Below are 8,702 nucleotides of genomic sequence, written 5' to 3'. Positions count from 1 at the left end.
GTTTATATATACCTCTAACATACTTGTTAAGGTTTTCCCCCTCTCCTTACTCTACTTGACTAAGTTGAAAAGGGTTAACCGAATATAGAAAACCGATTGGAGTAGGTAGTACTAGTTAAGAGTGCAAGCTTTGTGATTTCAACATGACTCACTCTGAAAGGAAAAAAAATTCCATTAGGGTATCATCGACTAGAAGAGATGCAAGATCTTCATAAAGAGAGGGAATAAATAGATAACCAAGCATTGATAGTTGTACAAGTCCTCTTGTATTTCACCCTTCTTGTCTATAGAAGCCAAACACGGTTTCATGCGGAAAGTAACCTACAGGCGCACAAGAAAACAAGCGAAGGAAAGAAGTAAGAAGAAGAAAAAAAAACAAGAAATAAAACACTAATCCTACTCCTAAGCTAGGCAGAGAATGGGCCAACTCACGTGAAGTGATATTTCCAATGCAGCCATCAAAGCATTGGTTGACCCATGTAGGCCATAGTATGATTGACAAGAAAGATATTCAAGCGTACCAATAGACAATAAATAGAAAGAAATGAAAACCAAATGGTTTGAAGTTTGAATGCGTCCATAGAAAATAAAATATTCAAATCACATGAAAAACACTCTGTAGATGTATCACGGTGTTATGTCACATTGCACATGGAAGACAAGCATGTACACACCTTCGAACATGACAAACGAGAAAACATGAATAAATAAGAAAACATTCATTTCGCAATAGTGCTTGCTACATATGACTCCTCCAATGCATGAGCAATAGGATCATGTGATTTTGGTGGAGGATGTGAAAGTTGTGAATTGGATTGATTTTCAATGTGAATAGGAGAGTGATGAGGTTCCTGGGGAGATTCAATAGATTTCTTATCGGAATTGGAGCTGACCCCAAGGCCACGAGAACTTGACATAACCATCATCTTGGGTTGAAGTGCCTTGACAGAGGAGTTTCCACTTCATTAGAACATGGATCATCAAAGACCAGTGGCTTAGAAAGATCAACTATAGGTAAATTAGAATTGTGATCAAATGAGTGAGTGAAAAGATCACGACAACCACGATACGAAGATTCAAGATGAACAACGACATCCTCATGATCTGAAAAATTGTATAGAGGGCTTGATGAAAAAAAATCACCCTCTAAGTTCCCAGAAATGAAAGATGAGAGATCGAGTGGATCCTGGAAGATAGATGTGTCCTCTTTGTAATCAAATGACAGACTAAAATCTGCACGTTCTGTGAATGATCAGAAGTGGAAACATCTAGAGATGGATTTTCACAAGAGGAATCATGGTTGGAAGAACCATAAAAGATGTCAAGATAAAGAGGATGAGGTGTAGATAGAATGATATTTCCCTTCACTGCAACTTCTTGTTCAGATTCCCACACATAATCATAAAAATGTTAGTGCAGATTGACAGTTCAACACCAACTCCGTCCAACAACTTGATCCTTGTGAAAATCACATGTGGAATATGGAATGGATGAACACAACACACCAAAATCTAGAGGATTAGAGGAACCAGTGGATGGAGGTTGAGTGGATGAGACCACATTACAAACATCAAGCTTGAATTCAAAATCTACGCAAAAATCCAGAGTAGGTGGGGTAGGAGGAGATGGTGACAGTTCAGCAGGTGGATTCATAACTTCTCCCACCTCATCCTATGGAGCTAGAGTTGTTTTATGAGAAGGGGATGGAGGTTCACTTGGGATAGAAACCTCATGCGTCTCAGACGTAGCAACTCCAACATCGAGGTATTTTCGGAGAAAGTCAGAAGTTTGTAACTTGTGCTGATTCTCAGAGAGGTAAACAAGATATTGAAATCTTCCTTCCAAAAATTTCCAGACAACTTCATCTTTTGGAAATTCAAAAAAGTAATGAAGAAAACGATCATAAAAGTTCTCAAGTGATTCGTTAGGTGCTTCTCACAATTTTAAAATTTTGTGATGAAGTGCTATACTGTCATAAAGAATGAAAGCAATTCTTTGAAAATGTGCTCAAAAGCATTTATAGAGGTTGAAGCCAATGTGTGACACCATTTATTAACGTGCCCTTCAAACATGAAAGCGAACAATCCAGATGCGATGTCATCCGAGGGGACATCATTACTGTCACAAAAGTCCAAAGAGGAAATTGTGTGAATGAAGAAACCTGAGCAACCTATTCAGTGATGCATTCGAGATTCTAACACAGAGATAAGATGACAGTTATCTAGTGCTAAACATCAAGAGATCAAGAACACAGCATATCAGGCACAAGCTTAGAACAGAGGAAAACGAACAGTGAGTAGTTAATAGCAAAAGAAGCTTGTATTTGCTGAAAATGAAGATGAGATGCTGCAAGTGACAAAGTGTCTACAGTCTCCAGAAGTTGAACCTTACATCAAATGCCAACCTTGATTACATCTTGCTCCTGGATATTTATAAGTTTTTGTTACAATGGCACTTGGCCGTTTAGGTATGGAGGGGTCATAATTGACCACCAACTGCATTTAACCACCTGATGGAGTCTCTGAACGAGGTTGCTTGTTTCAGTGGGTGAATCCGATCTGTTTAGGTGTTGTGTTGTCCTTTAGGCAGTTGGAGTGCTCGTACTGGTGGAGTCCATGACTGATAAATTCAGTTACAGAGTCGTGTTGTGTCCTTTTCTCCTTTGGCCATGCTTTATGTTAAATATGGTTGTTGGGGATATTACTGTAACTGATGCTGGCAGAGCTGGTCATCTCCTTCTTCGGGCAACAGAATGGTCATAGGACGTGGAATGCATGGGTAGGTGGACGATTTGGGTGAGCGAGAAGAATGACCGTCGGATCGGGGAAATGAACAGCGGAGATGGCTCGATGGAGGCTATCGGCCGAGGTGGGAGTGGGGTGTGTTAGGGCCGTTGGATCTTCAGCGGACAGATCGAACGGTCATCGGGTAACAGAGTTGCACGAGCGTTTAACGGGCAAGGGTGGTTTGGTCGGGTGGTAATAGTTTTCATCGCACTGCTTTCAGGCGCTAAGTGGTAAATGCCCGGGGCCGAGCAATTCCACTCAATGATCGACACGTAGCAACGGATGAGAGAGGAAAACTGCTCTCATCGCGTGCTATCACTCAATCAAGTTGACGGCACGATGTATGCAAAGACCGTCGGATCGGGCAGAGATGCATCTGACGGTGAAAATTGGTCGAGCGAGTCACCTTTATCAAGTGCGATGTGGGCCGTTAGATTATTGGGGAATGATCAACGGTGGGAAAGTGATGAGGGGTTTATGAGCATGTGAGGGCGTATGGGTAAGGTTTTATGGTTGGTTTGACTTTGCGCTTAGAACTAGGGCCAAAAGGGACTTTGTCGGATTTTAGAAGGTTTATTTCGGGAATGGGAAAGGTTTAGAGGTGATCGAGGTAAAGGGAGAAAGGGAAAAGTGACCAATGTGAGCCTCCTTCCAACACCACCAAATAGACCATGCTTCTTTCTGACCTTAGAAATTCAGTGCTACATAGCAAAGCTAACAAGACCAAATTGACAACCTCCACTTGATGCTTCTCGGTCACATACTGATACCAAGCTTGGTAATGTACGATGATGTCCCCAAACAACTTGATGGTGTCTTTCTGATAACGGACTCTTGCCTCCATAACTTCTGGATATATGGTCTTGGAACCTTTGTCCAACTCAAGTGAAGCATGTGCAACATGGTTTTGACCATAACATGACCACCAATGTACTTCTGCATGTTTTGTGTGCTCAACTCCAAGTCATCGTTAGTGGCCTCTCACCTTAGCTGCTTTGTGTACTTGTCAATCTCTAATCAAACTTGGTTCTTGTGCTTCTCTTCGGTGAGGGAACCGATTGATGGGATCTTGTGAGTTCTTACCATGAAATCTAAACTCTTATACAACCATGTATATGAAGCTTATATGCTAGTGACAAATAGGGTGAGTTTCTCATAGTTCTAGATCAACATCTAGACCTTTGCTTTATCTAGCTCTTCCTACGGCTTTGTCATCTTTGGCAAGTAAAGTGGGGGCCCTTTGTACTACATTATCGAGTCTTGCACATGGGCTATGGGAGAATGTGTTTCCCGAAGAATTTGGACAAACATTTTGCTCCACTACTGAAATCCATGCAGATGGACAAACACTTTATGCATGGTGACAAATCCATTACAGAGCTTCCGCATGGTAGCCTCAAGAGTTGATACTTCAACAAGTATCACTTTCCTCATTTCTGCCATTGCAAAACCTATGCTCTAATCGCTGGATTGTTTTGCCCTTTGCCTGGCTCCCTGCAATTTCTTTGCCATCTGTTCATTCTCAGCTAAAAAGAACTTGACATTTGAGCTTGTGGCTCTTGAATAAGAAAAAGTGGCATCGGCTATGGAAAATACATGGTTTCTAACATCTGACACTATCACCCTTTCATTCATGAATGTAGGTGACGCCTGATCATCTGGGAAATTATTTCTCTTCCCCTGTACAATCTTCTTTTTCAACTCATCAATTGATAGACTATACACATCCATCACCGGATCATCATCAAGGAGAACAACCTCTCCTTGCTCGCTCGGGACTAGTTCTGACACTAGAGGTGGTGGAGATTGATATGTGACCTTCGGTGCTCTCGGCATGAGGTCAATGTCTTGGTATTGTGGCTCCTGCCCCAACTCCATGCCCATCACTTCAATCAATTGCTCAATCTGCTGAGCAAGCTTCTGATCCTACATCTACTCACCCTTTTCTTCAACTTTCAGTTGTTCTGACTCCTCAAACTCTAGGGGTGTTGTTTTATCTATCATCACGCCTTGCCTTTGTTCTCCCTCTTGTTTCTACTTATCTTCCCTCTCTCTCTTTCTCAGTTCCTTCTCTTCCTTCAACTTCTTCTTAGTTTCCTGAAACTTCCGTTCTGATTCCTCTGGCCTTTGCTTCTCTTTCTTCCTTCGTTTTGCTCTCTTTTTCCATTTCTCACTCTTTGACTCCACTTCCAAAGCCGCTTTCTCAATGATGGGATTTGATTTCATATTGTAACTTTTCTTAGCCTTCGAGTTCTCAGCAATCTTCCTCTTTCCCTTGTCTTGTGATGGTTTTCTACTTATTGTTGTTGTTGTTGTTTCTTCTTGGAGCTTGGAGTCATTGCAATAGTATCTCCAAGGGCCCTCCTCATGCCAGTGGAATGTCCCATGGATCCATGGGTAGTACACCATCACATAGTGGTTCTTGTAAATACCATGGGGATCATATAGATTATAGTCTTTGGTGCCAAACCAAAACTTCACTATCTCCTTAGCTTCGACATCTGCATCCTTCAAGCTCTTAATCTTGTACAATCTAATCTACAAATGAAGAGCGGGCCATGGTGCCATGTTCCTCCTATGCATCCCTACTGATAACCCTATGGGGATGTGGTATGAGACCTCTTGCATTATCAACTTGTCCGTGACATACCTTGGTAGAACATGTAGAGCCTTCTCTTCACCAAACATCCTGATGAAGGTGCCACTGGGTGAGGCATACCAATCTACAATGTCAACTATTGCCTCCATCACTTCTTGGGACATTCAAGGTGAATATTTCTCAAATATTAACTTGTACAATGGGATGATGAAATGGTTAGTTAAGCCTGACCAGTGGATGTTGATATAAACATGTTGATCCTCTAAGTCTTCCTTGAAGTCGTCAGCAAAGATATCCTTGATTTCCTTCCATGTTAAGTTCATGCCCTTCTCACTGAATAGTTGTGTTTCTGCATAAACTGGAAAATTCACTGAAACCTACTCAACTACTTCATCAATGTTACTATCGAGAGTATCCTTTAATGCGGCTTTCTTGGAGGCCATGTTACCTGTAATTGCTAGAGAGTTTCTAAAAAATTGTTGTACTTGGAGACAAAGAGAACACTTATGGCATACATTTGTTAGCTTGAAACCAAAAGTACTTGAAGAACAAACCAACCAACAAACTGGGAAAATGTTGGTAGGGATTGTGCAATCTTGGCTCACAAATGTGACTGGCTTCTAGCTGGAACTGCGCATTGCGCAGTCCCAATAGGCAGTGGGGAGGTATTGCTTACTGGAACTGTGCAATGTGCAGTTTAGTCTGGGCACAGGCCATGAGAGACTGCACATTGCATAGTATCAGTGGCCAAGGCTTGGGGATGGCTCCTGGAACTTGTTAGAGTCGGTCTTGTCGCCCTCCATCAGGATCAAAACTCTTTGCATTTTGCATATGTAGGTGTCTCATCACTGTCAATTTTTGCATCCCATTAGGCATGCCATAACCCTGATGGAGGAGCTGGTATATTTTTCCCCTCTTGGCATTGCTGGCTCAGGTCATTTCAGTCATTAAGCTCTTTCAAAGCTTGTCTTGTCTTGTCCTGAGGTCAATTTCCTAGGTCTAGGGTTTTGGTCAAAAATGTCTACAAGGTCATGTTTTTGAAGGTCAATAAGTGCTCAGCAAGCTAGAGGGATGATTGTAAAGATGTTCATTCGAAATTTTTTATCTTGTACAGTTAATTTTTTACCTTGGATTTAAAAACTCTGTTTTTAAAGCCAAGGTCATTTTTCAAATGTTTGTAAAAAGTGATGAAATTTCAAAAGACTTCAGTGGACAGTATGCAACCCTGGTCCCCTTGCCAAGATCCCTCAGATGATCTACCTGCAAAAAGAATCAAGCAAAAGCACTAAATGAGTCAATTTCAGGACAAAGGAAACCAAAAAAGTCAGTTTTATAAAGTGTCAAAGAGAAACATTAGAAAATGGGTTTGAGCATGAAATTTATTCAAATGGAAATTATAAAGACCCAATCTCCCTCCTTTTACTCTCATTGTGCATCCAAAACACTTGCAAGAGAGATTGGGCGAGCTTCCAAGCGAATTTGGGCGAAACTGGTCGAAATTGGGAGCAAGACAGGCGCGCGACCCGTCAGGAGGCTTCCCGCAGTTCAAATTTTCAACGGGCGCGACCCGTCAGGCCCGCGCGACCCGTTGGGCGAGGTGCGCGACCCGTCAAGCAACCTTCCTCCCAACTCATTTCAAATTTGCTCAAGCACCCTCTAAATCATCAAATCGCTTGAGGTAGGTTCTCTAAGCTTGGAAATGGTTGCTGGTTAAGTTGAAAGCTATCATGAGTGTGTTTTTAATGATCAAATCGTGCAAGAAAAACCACTCCATATGGCTATTGTAAATTTGTAGAAAGATGTTAGGGTTTATTGCTGTTTCATTATTTTTCCCCTTGTAATTATTCTCTTCATTCCCATTTCATTTTCCCTATATTTCTATGTCAATTTCCCTTTTTAAATTTGTAAAGAAAATAAACCCTACCCCTTTCCCTTTAAAAATAAAAAAATCACATCCTAACCCTACCTCTCCTTATGGCCATGTAAACATATGAATTTGATGATGTATATGCAATGATGTTTACAGTGTATTTCCCTAAATTCCCTGCTGTATACATGTTTTCCCATTTTCCTTGTAAAAATGTCCCTCCCCTAACATTTCCCTCATGTTCCTTGTCCCTTTGAAACAACATATAAATCAACTTTTTACAGGCAGAAACAGCAGTACAGTTTGTCCACTTTACTCCTTAAACAATGTCAAAAACCGAAACTTATGAGCAAAGTCATGACCAGTCATTAGCTTCAGAGATTGAGGTACAGAGGAGGCCTCATAAGGGTGGAAAGGGTGGACACCATAAGCGAGAGGAGCCCACCTCTTTAGCAGAGTTACAGGCCTGTCCTATGGCAGTCACATGTTTCCAGTATATGTCTTGCTACGAGTTTTGTGAGAGAATCTCTCGGATTCAGCACCACAGAGAGTTGGCTCGCTTATTTGTTTTACACTTGCATGATGGACATGTCAACCTTGCAGGGGTGAACTTTACATTGACACCCGAGGTGATCTCACATGCCACAGGGATACCTAATGTTGGGGAGGTGTGGAATAAGCGCAAGGTGCTGGATAATGTTCACTTTGAGCCTTTTGTCCGGCCACCATTCATGAGACGTTTGGCAGGTGTGTTTCCATTCAGGTTTCTCAGGAGCGAGTATGCTCCCATGATGAGGCTCATCATGCACTATTTTACCTATGAGGGCAGATTTTCACAGGTATATTCATACCATATTCGCCTCTTGATGCACTTCACCCGAGTGAGGATGATGAACATCCCTGTTTTCTTCTATCAGAACATTCAGAGGATGGTGCCCATGTTGCAGAGGAAGAGCCCGGCACAACAGTATAGGAGCCTGTACCATTATGGTTTGATTCAGCTTGTAGTATTGCATCAGTTGGCTCAGCAGGGCATCTCATGGGAGGAGTTCATCTCTCGTGAGTTTTTCACAACACCACCCTCGCCACATCCTGAGGTTGTTCACGAGGAGGGAGGACCATCCCAGCAGCATGACATCCCTGTCACTAGACATGCCAGCTCCTCACCTCTGGTTACCTATCAGAAAGGCCCGAGGGCCTTATTTGTAGCAGCTCGGCGAGTACTATCTCCACAGCAGGTGGAAGGGGTCTCGCCTTCATCATCAGCTCAGCGAGTGTTATCTCCACATCAGGTGGAAGGGGCCTCGCTCTCTTCAGCAGCACAGAGGGGCAAGCAGCCCAAGATTGATGAGGGGCCATCAGGAGTTCCAGATATTGAGCTTGTTGATCTTGAGGCCATTTCTCCGAGCCAAGAGGCAAAGGAGGTCATTCAGCATCTCGGAGCTGAAAA

The 8,702-nt window shown here is 42.4% G+C and overlaps 1 pseudogene across 1 annotated transcript in view; it reads left to right on the top strand.

Moving 5' to 3' along the window:
- Positions 1-2,841: 2,841 nt before the first annotated feature.
- LOC149152015 (O-fucosyltransferase 28-like) overlaps positions 2,842-8,702 on the top strand; it is a 62,011-nt pseudogene continuing 56,150 nt past the window's right edge. The window contains exon 1 of the transcript XR_016263290.1: positions 2,842-2,978. The product of XR_016263290.1 is annotated as an O-fucosyltransferase 28-like (transcript). The remainder of the gene's footprint in view (positions 2,979-8,702) is intronic.

The sequence above is a fragment of the Pinus tabuliformis genome, chromosome 9, assembly GCF_031772625.1.
Source record: "Pinus tabuliformis cultivar Carrire ecotype Pingquan chromosome 9, CPIR1, whole genome shotgun sequence".
Lineage (NCBI taxonomy): Eukaryota > Viridiplantae > Streptophyta > Pinopsida > Pinales > Pinaceae > Pinus > Pinus tabuliformis.
Note: the sequence above shows the minus strand (reverse complement) of the source record. Positions and strands in the feature narration are given on the sequence as shown.